The sequence below is a fragment of the Lolium rigidum genome, chromosome 5 (genome assembly GCF_022539505.1).
Source record: "Lolium rigidum isolate FL_2022 chromosome 5, APGP_CSIRO_Lrig_0.1, whole genome shotgun sequence".
Classification (NCBI taxonomy): Eukaryota; Viridiplantae; Streptophyta; class Magnoliopsida; order Poales; family Poaceae; genus Lolium; species Lolium rigidum.
The window spans coordinates 95,454,762-95,467,431 of record NC_061512.1 but is presented as its reverse complement, the minus strand read 5'-3'; the positions used below and the strand labels follow the sequence as shown (position 1 = coordinate 95,467,431).

Genomic DNA, 12,670 nt, shown 5'->3' with positions numbered 1-12,670 from the left:
ACCATCCATAGCCAATTAAATTTAGATCGGGCATTAACGGAAATCTGGGGATTGTATGCCGATTTTGTTTTGTCGAGTGCGGGTCAGGTTGGATGAAGTACGTGCTACACAAATCGAGCCGAGGGGTTAATATTAAGAGGTGATACCGTTCCGATTGCTTTCCATACTTTCTAGAGATCACCTGATTCCGTTCTTATTATTGACCATAACTGGTGATTGATGCGAGATCAGGTGCAGGTCGTCATATTTTCGGAAAGCAAACTGCGGTCATGATGTTGTGGCCACGGATGGTTAGATATCAAATGGAAGACGTTTAGTATGATTAGACGGTCAAGATTTCTTCAATCTTTGATATCAAACATTTTTGACGACGTACAAACTCACATATAATCTCTATCTCTATCTCTACTACTTAAAAAGACTAAAATAGTTCCTTATTCTGCCAATACGTTTCGTCGTTCCTTCGTCGTTGCGCTTCCTCGTCCGTCGTCCACATGGGCCAGGCCCATGAAATATGCACTTTCAGCTCCTCCTCTCCTACCCAACGAAATCCAGATCAAACGCCCTCCGCGGCTCCGCCGGCCCCTGCTCCATCCGGCCAAGCTCCACCCGCTCCATAAGATCGACCGCCATCGCCATGGACTCATCAAGGAGAGAGGCGGCGCCCCCAAGAACTACTGGGTCGCGGCGGCCCGTTCGCCGGCGCGCGCGCGTGCACCGGTGGCATGGCGCTCCGTAGAACTCGCCTGCCCGCGTCGAGCGCGTGTCCAACGGGGCCTGCTTCACGCGGCGAGGTGTGCCAGCGTCGCTGTATTTTCTTGCGGCTCCTCTCCACCGACGGCCAGACCGTGGCCCTCGCAGCACCCTGCTCTGGGACGTCGCCTGCAGGTACGCTGGCCGAACCCTGAACCTATTCTTTTTGTTCCCCTGGTTCAGTTTTATAGACTGAAAAAATTGTTTCTCTGCAGATGAGCAGCAGTAGTAGTACGGCCGATATATCAGCTTCTCCGGACAGGAGTCGACCACATCTGCTGGGAGCTACCTTGGGAGGGACAGCAGTTTTCAGGTACGGGATGCTCTTATAGTGTTGGTTCAGGACACTCTTATTCGTGGGCTTGGATAGCTGTATAGTATACTGGTGCCAGGGACGAGCATATCAATTTGATAAGGATTAATGGGGGCTAGATAGGCTGAAACTGCAATTTGGTTAATACTTGGGTGCATTTGGTGGTAACGCTGCCAGTGTTTGTGTGGTTTTAATGGATGACTATTCTGCTGGATAAGAAAAATACAGTCTCTCCTTCACGTAATCTCCAACCCTCAGTCACGATAGTTTCCATGTTAAATTGGCCCAGGTGGAGTGGCTCAGGTGGAGTGGATTTGGATTATACATTATTGCTACCAGCGATCTGAGGATCGGAGATTGAAGAAGATGAATCATGTACTGGCAGCTTGGTTGCGTTGTATGCAGAAACTTTACTTCACAATCTCTACTACTTAAAAAGACTAAAATAGTTCCTTATTCTGCCAATACGTTTCGTCGTTCCTTCGTCGTTGCGCTTCCTCGTCCGTCGTCCACATGGGCCAGGCCCATGAAATATGCACTTTCAGCTCCTCCTCTCCTACCCAACGAAATCCAGATCAAACGCCCTCCGCGGCTCCGCCGGCCCCTGCTCCATCCGGCCAAGCTCCACCCGCTCCATAAGATCGACCGCCATCGCCATGGACTCATCAAGGAGAGAGGCGGCGCCCCCAAGAACTACTGGGTCGCGGCGGCCCGTTCGCCGGCGCGCGCGCGTGCACCGGTGGCATGGCGCTCCGTAGAACTCGCCTGCCCGCGTCGAGCGCGTGTCCAACGGGGCCTGCTTCACGCGGCGAGGTGTGCCAGCGTCGCTGTATTTTCTTGCGGCTCCTCTCCACCGACGGCCAGACCGTGGCCCTCGCAGCACCCTGCTCTGGGACGTCGCCTGCAGGTACGCTGGCCGAACCCTGAACCTATTCTTTTTGTTCCCCTGGTTCAGTTTTATAGACTGAAAAAATTGTTTCTCTGCAGATGAGCAGCAGTAGTAGTACGGCCGATATATCAGCTTCTCCGGACAGGAGTCGACCACATCTGCTGGGAGCTACCTTGGGAGGGACAGCAGTTTTCAGGTACGGGATGCTCTTATAGTGTTGGTTCAGGACACTCTTATTCGTGGGCTTGGATAGCTGTATAGTATACTGGTGCCAGGGACGAGCATATCAATTTGATAAGGATTAATGGGGGCTAGATAGGCTGAAACTGCAATTTGGTTAATACTTGGGTGCATTTGGTGGTAACGCTGCCAGTGTTTGTGTGGTTTTAATGGATGACTATTCTGCTGGATAAGAAAAATACAGTCTCTCCTTCACGTAATCTCCAACCCTCAGTCACGATAGTTTCCATGTTAAATTGGCCCAGGTGGAGTGGCTCAGGTGGAGTGGATTTGGATTATACATTATTGCTACCAGCGATCTGAGGATCGGAGATTGAAGAAGATGAATCATGTACTGGCAGCTTGGTTGCGTTGTATGCAGAAACTTTACTTCACAAAGAGCCTTAAGGCAGAAGTTGACCATATACCAGCTCCCTAGATTGTACCATCCCTGTCCCTAACCCACAGTAAGTTGTTTTTAGATTGTTGGTCACCTGAAACAGGTAGTACCTTATGTGACCCTGAAACTATGTGCTCCTCTTTCGGCTATCTGGATTTGATTCTTGAACAACTTCAGTTATTTTCAATGTACACTGCAGAATTCACTTGAAGAGGCTCAAGAGAACAAAGTCCAAACTGGGAGGGTTCCCTCTGATTCTGCATATATTCACTTTGATTCGTAGTATAACGACTCACATGATTATATTAGACTGCTACGGACGAGTCTCAACCTGTATATATTCAGGGCCTGCAAACGAGGACCGTCGATCCAAGGAGGCCAGCACATAGCATCAGCGTCATGGCGGCAATCAAGTATTGACTTTGACTTGCAGCTCAAAGATAAGGCGGCCGCGCTGGCTTCATGTCCTCTGCCGACAAGTTTGTCGCTGCCTTTGTCATTGCCCCACCTCCACCGACTCCACCGGGAGGGAAGGGCAACCGAGGAGCCGAGGTGGAAGACGAAGAATTGAAGAATCGGTAGATCATGCTCTTCCCACTGGTGGCATGGATGTCCCAGACAACCTTGGTATGTCCCTAGCAATTTTTTATTTTTAATTTTTCTTCTCCAAAACTCACATCAAGTTTTTTGTTTAAAAGAGTTTAGTTCAAAACAATTAATCTTTTGAATATAAACTTTTAAATATGATTTTTTATAGTACGTTTCTATTACACTGGAAACTAGGAAAACACATTAATTAAGAAACTAGATAATACCTTGAGCGTTGCCGCGGTTAGCCAAAATATAACAGTTGAAGAGATGTGTATAAGGAATAAAGGTCAAAGAAAAGTGGAGTGCTTTTGCATTTTATAGTGATGTACACTGCGTCAATCTTAAGATCCCGCCTGCAGTCATTTGGTTTCAGAGGTAAGTGATCTTTATCTTATTGCAATTATCTTTTCTCTGTATAATAGATAATTTTTGTTCTCTCAGTAATCACCGAGGAAGACTAACTGCAAAGCAGCATCTTATCTTGTTGTTATTCAAGGGGCTACTCTATGGAATTATGAATTTATCTTTCCATACCTTCATATAGTAGTCTAGCTCATGAGTTTTCCTAACATTTCCTAGAGTATAAGTTTAGTAATTTATAGCTGGGACTATCCTGCCTTTTATTGATGATCTAGACTGTAAACATATCTCCTGGTACTTAATAGGAGTCTTTACCCTAAAAGCAATGTCAAGGATTATGTGCCAATCTTCGATTAAATCCTAAAATGATTTCTTTGGTAGATTGGATTGTTCCTATTCTAGGATGTACTGAGGATGTCTTAGGTGGAAAAAAGAATTGCAATTGTATTTATTCATCAACTAATTTGATCAGTTTTCCTTTCACGTCATGTGAGAGTTTGCATTAACACAGCGCTGATGTTTATTTCTGTCCAATTATAAAATATTCAACTTTACGTCACAACATGATATGAACTGTGTGGAGAGCTATGTGCAATACCTTTACAATTGGTTGCTTAAGCATTACCAAGAAGAGATGGAATTCATGGTCAAGAGTCATGACAAGGCAGCAATGGAGCGCCTTGATCTTGTTTCATCGACGCCTTTCAAAGGCATTTCATATACAAAGGCTGTGAAAGATGCAGATAGGAAGTTCGAGAATACGGTTCAATGGGGAATTGTTTTAGCATCTGAGCATGAGAGGTATGGAGTTAAAATAGACATTTTCATTTTATTTTTTATTTTTAGCCTTTTTGGATTTGAAATTTATTTCTTGCAATTGAAGGTATTTGACTGAGGTGGTGTTCTAGAAGCTTGCTATTATTTTTTAATTACCCAAAGGATGAACCCATTTTATATTAGGCTCAATGATGACCAAAAGAGAGTCGCTGCTATGGATGTTTTTGTTCCCCTTCTGTTTCTTTATCATGGCCATAATTTGGATTATCATATTATTATTGATGGTTGTTCCTTTGGTTCTCCTACAAATATTGTCTTTAGATGTATCGTTAGATGACAGGCGGTTGTTGCTGCTGCTGCAGGGATACTACTTTTGCTTCGTCGTGAGTGTGATTAATGCTAAATTCAGCCTAAATGTTTTGTATTGAACTGAATGTTGAATTCGGCAACACTGTGCCTCCTAATTTTTGCCCTTACCATCCATCCTTTTCCAATGACATAACATTCTTTTGTCCTTTTCACGTAGTGATTACTAAGTTCTGATATTTTTTTGCGGGAAGTTCTGAAATTTTTAGTATAAGTGCCATCATAAAAGTATGATGTTAGATGCAGTTTTCCCTAAATTAGGATCCAAGTTCTAATGTTTGTTTTCTGAATTTGGAAAATTATCCAAAAGGCTAAAGCATATGAGGAATCTCTGCATTCTTTCTACCTCTTTCCATATACGAGGGCAGAGGATGTGAGGCAAGTACTGCTATATTTTTCTTTAATGAGTAGTAGCAATCTGACGGGCTACACAAAATAAATGTAGGTATTAGAAAGGAAACTTGAGTGGGCGTGACACGAGTTATTTTAGGTGTGGTACACATCAGTATATTATACATGCTCGGTAAACCATTTTATTCAAGGGAGTATTTCTAGACTGGAGCGTGTTTTCCTACTGCCTGTGCTGTTTGATACCACTTCTGTCTATGCATAATCTTTCTTGTGTGTGGATCTACTGTTAGGCACAGTAGCAAGAACATAAGGAAATTTAGCTATTATTGGTAATGAGGGAATGTGGAGAGAGATTTCAGCTGCTGTTTATGTGGTGGCGTGCTTGGCACTTAAGTGCACATGCGGGACAAGTTTTGTGATCATTCGTAACTGTAATGGAAGTATTGTCTCATTGTTAGTTCACTGGTTGAGCTAAAGCTGTCGCTCTTGAAGTGACTAGACAGGCTGCAACCTTCAGCGTCCTCCCATCATTCAACTGGGTATGTTCAGATATGTTCCATTTTGTTACCTTCTACCTATGTTTCAGCAGCTGCCAGAAATAATCATCTAATTTTGTCTGCATTATCTAAGAATGCAAGCACATATTTTATATTCCGAAGGTTTAATAGAGCAAGCACAAACTTGATTGCTGTCCAAAAATATTACATAAATAAATATTTCTAGGACAATTCTTAAGTGTATTTTTGTAGCTACCAGCTCTTGCATTATTGCACATTCTGCTACAATACTTTATGTTATGTTTGAAACTACTACTTCTAGCATTGCCTATCAATGGTCTCTTGAGCATGTCTACACGGTGGTCCAGTAACTGTTTTTTCTTGCAGCATTATACATCTCTTCTGCCTCCAGTAGTAAAACACACATGGTATGTTCTTTATTAGAGCTTGCGAAAAATGCAACTTTTGTTAAAATGTAATTGTTTAAGAGGATTTTTCAAGCAACATAACAGAAGACCGCAAGGCAAATCTGGAGAAATAACTTCGTAATTATTTACGTACTCAGTTTCTATTTTACGTAAAGCACGGTGAATCATTCTTGTGATGGTACTTTGGGCCCTCGGTCCTGACCGTGAAATTGACTACGACGGGGATGATTATAGTGTGCCTGCGAGGTTGCCTCTAATATGAAACCAGGCCCAAACTATGTTGAGCCTAACATACCTCGCTGGAGTGATTTGTGTAGTGTGTGAATCTTAAGATGAGGTTAGATGCTGCCCAACAAGAACTTGGATAGGGACATCGGTGTGATGTCAATCTGCAAATCGTTAATAAAGCCTTGTAATTTTGCAGTGTAGGGTTGATATATACGGTTTTTTTCTCACCATTGGTGAACCCAAGGAGCACCGATATGTTCATGGAATCTTCAGCTGCAGCTGATCTGAGGTACCATCCATTTAGCCGAGGTACCATGGATGCAAGGTGGAGCGGGAGGAGAATTTGTGCACCAGCCGTGGTCTCCTTGATGTTGCACTCATTATATGGAGAACAAAAAAATGTATTAAAGAAATCACGGTGGTGCATTTGTTCTGAGTATCTAACATGATCATTGAGTATGCATTAATTCATTTTACTCCAATTGTTTTTGTTGTATGTCAAATGACTGGATGTTTTAAATATCCTCAAACCGGTGCATACATTGAATGTCCTCACAAGCACAATCTAAAACCATGACTTGTATGCTCGGCAGCTGTAGTTTCAATGCACTTTCATCGACGAGTTGATTTTTTCTGTCCCGTTGCAACGCACGGGCATTTGTACTAGTAGTAAAGAAAAACAGGGGAACATCAAAATGCACAGAAGGAGAAGTGGAGAACACTATAGCTAACTGAATCAGAAACACAGGTTCCCAGATGCATGCCAAAGCAATTCAGATCGCTAACTAAACAACGACACATGGAAAGTACCGTCAGATATCTAGTGTGTACAAAGTGAATCGAGAGATGAGAGCATACCCTCATCTATCCAAGAAGATTTGACAGGGAAACACAAGGATGGTCTTTTCTCATCATCTTCATCATTGTTGCTGCATTCGGCGAAGAACAGTTCTGGAGCTGTGCCAGCATCATTTGATCCCTTGGCGGTTGCCAAGAAGTTGACATGGAAGTACTCATATTGGAAGTTCCTCTTGAACAGATCGACACTTGATCTTTCGGTAACCTCAGTATTGACCCCGCAAATAATATGAAGTTCATAGTCCACCTACATATATAGCACAGGAAGAAGGGTTTCAGGCGCAAATGGAACTAAATTAGTACATGCATGCATGGTAGGTAGCAACTTAAAACAATAAAACCATTGACATGGAAAAAGAAAGAAAATCCACCAACCCCTTTTTGCTGAGAAAATTTGTTCAGTACAGCATTGACCTTCCTGACAAAGAAACCTTGGTCAACCTTAAATTTTTGTTTGGCGGCCAGAATCAACAGTTTCTGGTTTTCATTTAAGATCGCCGAGCTTGAGTTGGAAGGTGAAGACTTGGGTAGCCGAGAGCTAACGAGGCGCTCAAGTGTACTATATGTAACTGGGGAAGCGCACATTAGTGAGAGATCAGTTGAATGCGCGCCGATCGATGAGAGGAGGGCGTCGGGGTCAGGGTGCCAAGAGTGAACCGCCGCTTCCTTAAGTCCATCGAGGTAAGTGCCAGAGAAAGCATGGCCGTCTTGTTCTATCCAGCTCATGGATTTCCCCACGTCGGCATTGCTCTCGAGAAGGTGCAAGAGAGCATCAGTCTCCGTCAGGGTGGGGTAGCTGGCACGGAGGAAGGCGACGAAGCCGTAGAGGGAGCAGCACTCGACGCGGTCAAGGAGTCTGGTGCATACCATGCTCGAGTGGAACTCTTGTGGTATCGGATGTGTGGCGCCGTACCAGACAGTGTTGATTATGATGTTGGAGACGGGGTCCATGGGGCCGTAGCAGTAGCCGCCCTTGATGAGGTTGTCATGGTGACGCTTGCGCAGGGCGTCTCTGGGCATCAGGGCTAGCGCTTCTAGGTAGAGAGCGTGGATCTTGCCGAGAAGCAAGAGCTTGAGGGACTGCGTGTACGCGAATGTCCCCTGCTTCCTGCTTGGCGCGTTCCTCTGCATAGGTCCTGGCGTCACGTCCCTCTTCCTATTTTTCTCCTGTCTACCCTGATGACGCGATTCAGCAAGACTCATCGGTAGCCATGTGAGCTTCTCTTTGAGAGTCTTGGCATCTTGGCCGAGCCACTTGATGAGGCGTTTGATGGATGCGGGTGGGAGGCAGTGGTCTCCGGACAACAAGCTATTGACCTTGACCATCCGAGAACCCAGCGAACTGGCCGGCTCTCAGCAGGACGGCCGGCCTAGGGTGCCCCGCCGACATGGCGGCACAGTAGATCTCTACCCTGGTGGTTGAGGAGGTGAAGTTGAAATCGAGGCTCTTGCAATGATCAAGCTTGATGAGCCGCATGGCGACGAGGAGGTCAGCCCCGGCCAGACGCCGGTAGCGAATGGCTTCCGTGTAGGAGAAGTAGCGGAAGTGGAAGGTGAGGAAGCAGACGAGACCTTGCAGCGACCTCCGCACGATGGTCATACCATTCATATCCTTTGGGAATAGAAACATGTTGTAGACGCGTGCGCGTCGAAGGCGTTGGTTTGGATCTTGCAGACGATCGAGCACCTCGTTTCGTTGTCGCCGTCGTTCTCCTCCTCCTCCTCTTCCTCCTCCTCGGGTCTGGGCGTCTTGGGTGGAGCGGAGTAGTAGGTGATGGTGTTGGCGATGATGTTGGAGACTGGGTCGAGGACGCCGAAGCATATGCCGGCCTTGAGAAGACTCGGGGCCAGCGAAGGGATACTCTCTGCTGGCAGCCGATCGAGCGCCTCCTTGTAGAACCCATGGATGTGATCAAGAAGGACGCGTATGTCCTGCTCCTCGCTCTCATCTGTAACGCCATATGGACAATCATCGCCGATGCAGCGAGCGCGCTCGCCGTGCATATCGACGGGCCAACTTTCTCTCCTCTCCAAGAGGCACGCTGATGGTTCCTTATCCTTCGGCTGCGCGCGGAGATGGATGGGGGATTGCAGCGGCGGCGGTTAAGGACGAAGACATGAAGTAGGTCTTAAGGGGAAATAAAATTTACAAGACCCGGTCTACAAATTCATCGTGGTGGACCAACTACAACAATTGACACGTGGCATAGGTGGTAGTTTATTTAGATCTAAAAATAGATAACCAAATCTGTTACTTCTCTCTCCTGACACATGTCAATTGCCGGAGTTGGTCCACGGAGGTAATTTGTGGACCGATCTCATATAATTATTTTCCGGCCTAAGGCCTTGTTTTAGTTTGAACTTGTACAAGCGTCCACGGGAAATAAACTATACTCTCTCGCTAAACTATAGTTCATACAAATGTTCAAAAAAATGCAGTTCATACAAGTTTTTTATAAGTCAAACATGTAAAGTTTGATTAAGTATAAAAGAGAAAATCAACATCTAAAATAGGAAATCAGTACTATTAGATTCATCATGATTTATATTTTCGTATGATATACATTTGATATTGTAAATATAGATCATTTTTAATAAATTTGGTTATTTTTTAAATAAAATTTGGTTAAGTTGGTAAAGTTTAACTTTTAAAAGAAATCATATACACCGTATTACAGTAGCAAGAAGGTTCCCCTGTCATCTTTTCATCCAGATCTTCCTTCCTTCGAGTGCAACAATGAGAAGAAAACGTGCAACAATGAAAACTGTGGGGTGAATGCCTCGTGTATTTCTATTATGAACCATCTTGTTATTTAAAGTTTCTTGCAGAATAGTATGTCTCTTGCGTGTTTTCTTTATAATTAGGAAATGACCAGTAGGGCATGAGCAACTTCCCACTTATCATATGCAAAGGTGCAATAATTCATACTCCTTCCTCTTATGCATGCAAGCTGAAAGAGCATTTCATGATCTCTCGGGTTTTGCGTGTTTGTTAACAACACCGGTGACAATCTAACTATGTGCTAAGTGAGTGACAGATAAAGAAAAGGTATCACGTCTGATAATCTCGATCCCCTCAAAAAGGAGAAAAGAGTGTTATTGAATTCTGCCAGTGGCCGGCACTGCCGGTGGATGCACCCCGACATTGCCGGCCAGCTCTGTCGACCAGGTGTGACCTAATGTCAAGGGTCCGGCACTACCGCCGTTGCAGGGCCGGCACTGCCACTGATGTCGTTCCAACGGGCAGATTAGGTGGTGGGGTATATAAGGGACCCTTGCCCTACCTTGGAAAGTTGCTCAAACCCTCAAGACTTGTTCCACCATTTGTAAGGGTATTTTACCCTTGTCCATTATTTTGGTAACAATGACACCGTGCTAGAGTATTTGGCCTAATACATGTTTATAAGGATAATCTCAGGTATTAGGCAAAGAGGCATAAATGGTGTATCAAAGGAACAAGAAGGCTAAAGGAGACCCCCCATTTCAACAACAATCAAAAGGGGGTCTACAGCAGGAATCCGGCCTGCCGCCCGGTCAGCCGGCCTACCAACCGGCCAGGCCAGCGTGCCGACCGGTCAACCGGGCACCAACCGGGCGCCAACCATGCGCCGGACTAGCTCCGGTCAGCCGGCCTCCCAACCGACAGGCCCGGCGTGCCGACCGGTCAACCGGGCGCCAACTGGATGACCTCCTGGACGACACAAAGTGACCCCGATCGGGGTCCGGCCTGCTGACCGGTTTGGACCGGCTGGTCCGGTCCCTGATCCGGTCCGACCGGCCTCTGGACCAGACTCTCCGGTCTGTGGTCCGGTTGATCGGGACTGTCGGGAGAAAAGCTGATGTGGCAAGTGACCAACGGCCATATTTCGAAGAACACTATAAATAGCCCTTCTCCTACCTCTGAATAGTTAGGCACTACACTACAAGCTGTTCTTGAGCTCTCTCTCTCATATTCCATTGCTAGAAACACCAAAAGCCTCAGATCTCCCTCCTCCTCCACCCAAACTCAAATCCCTCCGGGGAAACGATAGAGGAGGACCCGATCTATGATGGCGTGTATTTCACACGTTCGTTGGGAACCCCAACAGGAAGGTATGATGCGCACAGCAGCAAGTTTTCCCTCAGAAAGAAACCAAGGTTTATCGAACCAGGAGGAGCCAAGAAGCACGTTGAAGGTTGATGGCGGCGGGATGTAGTGCGGCGCAACACCGGGATTCCGGCGCCAACGTGGAACCTGCACAACACAACCAAAGTACTTTGCCCCAACGAAACAGTGAGGTTGTCAATCTCACCGGCTTGCTGTAACAAAGGATTAACCGTATTGTGTGGAAGATGATTGTTTGCAAGAAAACGAGTAAAGAACAAGTATTGCGGCAGATTTGTATTTCAGGTATAAAAGAATGGACCGGGGTCCACAGTTCACTAGAGGTGTCTCTCCCATAAGATAAAAGCATGTTGGGTGAACAAATTACAGTCGGGCAATTGACAAATAGAGAGGGCATAACAATGCACATACATGACATGATAAATATAGTGAGATTTAATTGGGCATTACGAGAAAGTACATAGACCGCCATCCAACTGCATCTATGCCTAAAAAGTCCACCTTCAGGTTATCATCCGAACCCCCTCTAGTATTAAGTTGCTAACAACTGGACAATTGCATTAAGTATTGCGCGTAATGTAATCAATAACTACATCCTCGGACATAGCATCAATGTTTTATCCCTAGTGGCAACAAGCACATCCATAACCTTAGGGGTTTCTGTCACTCCCCAGATTCACGGAGACATGAACCCACTATCGAGCATAAATACTCCCTCTTGGAGTTACTAGCATCAACTTGGCCAGAGCCTCTACTAATAACGGAGAGCATGCAAGATCATAAACAACACATAGGTAATAACTTGATAATTAACATAACATGGTATTCTCTATCCATCGGATCCCGACAAACACAACATATAGCATTACGGATAGATGATCTTGATCATGTTAGGCAGCTCACAAGATCCAACAATGAAGCACAATGAGGAGAAGACAACCATCTAGCTACCGCTATGGACCCATAGTCCAGGGGTGAACTACTCACTCATCACTCCGGAGGCGACCATGGCGGTGAAGAGTCCTCCGGGAGATGAATCCCCTCTCCGGCAGGGTGCCGGAGGAGATCTCCAGAATCCCCCGAGATGGGATTGGCGGCGGCGGCGTCTCGGAAGGTTTTCCGTATCGTGGTTCTTCGTATCGGGGTTTCGCGACGGAGGCTATAAGTAGGCGGAAGGGCAGAGTCGGAGGGCCGACGAGGGCCCACACCATAGGGCGGCGCGGGCCCCCTCCGGCCGCGCGGCCCTATGGTGGCGGCGCCTCGTCGCCCCACTTCGTATCCCTTTCGGTCTTCCGGAAGCTTCGTGGCAAAATAGGACCCCGGGTTTTGATTTCGTCCAATTCCGAGAATATTTCGTTACTAGGATTTCGAAACCAAAAACAGCCGAAAACAAGAATCGGCTCTTCGGCATCTTGTTAATAGGTTAGTTCCAGAAAATGCACGAATATGACATAAAGTGTGCATAAAACATGTAGGTATCATCAATAATATGGCATGGAACATAAGAAATTATCGATACGTCGGAGACGTATCAA

The 12,670-nt window shown here is 45.8% G+C and overlaps 2 long non-coding RNA genes across 4 annotated transcripts; both read left to right on the top strand.

Moving 5' to 3' along the window:
* The first annotated feature begins 780 nt into the window (after nucleotides 1-780).
* Nucleotides 781-1,483, top strand: LOC124651687. Of its 2 annotated transcripts, none has more exons than XR_006987479.1 (3): nucleotides 781-888; nucleotides 969-1,066; nucleotides 1,370-1,483. It is a non-coding gene; the product is annotated as an uncharacterized LOC124651687 (long non-coding RNA). The 2 variants fall into 2 exon arrangements; XR_006987478.1 differs by having other exon boundaries at nucleotides 1,356-1,479.
* A 382-nt stretch (nucleotides 1,484-1,865) lies between these two features.
* On the top strand, nucleotides 1,866-6,643 carry LOC124654752. Of its 2 annotated transcripts, none has more exons than XR_006988451.1 (4): nucleotides 1,866-1,973; nucleotides 2,054-2,151; nucleotides 2,455-4,326; nucleotides 4,409-6,643. It is a non-coding gene; the product is annotated as an uncharacterized LOC124654752 (long non-coding RNA). The 2 variants fall into 2 exon arrangements; XR_006988450.1 differs by having other exon boundaries at nucleotides 2,441-4,326.
* Nucleotides 6,644-12,670: the final 6,027 nt, after the last annotated feature.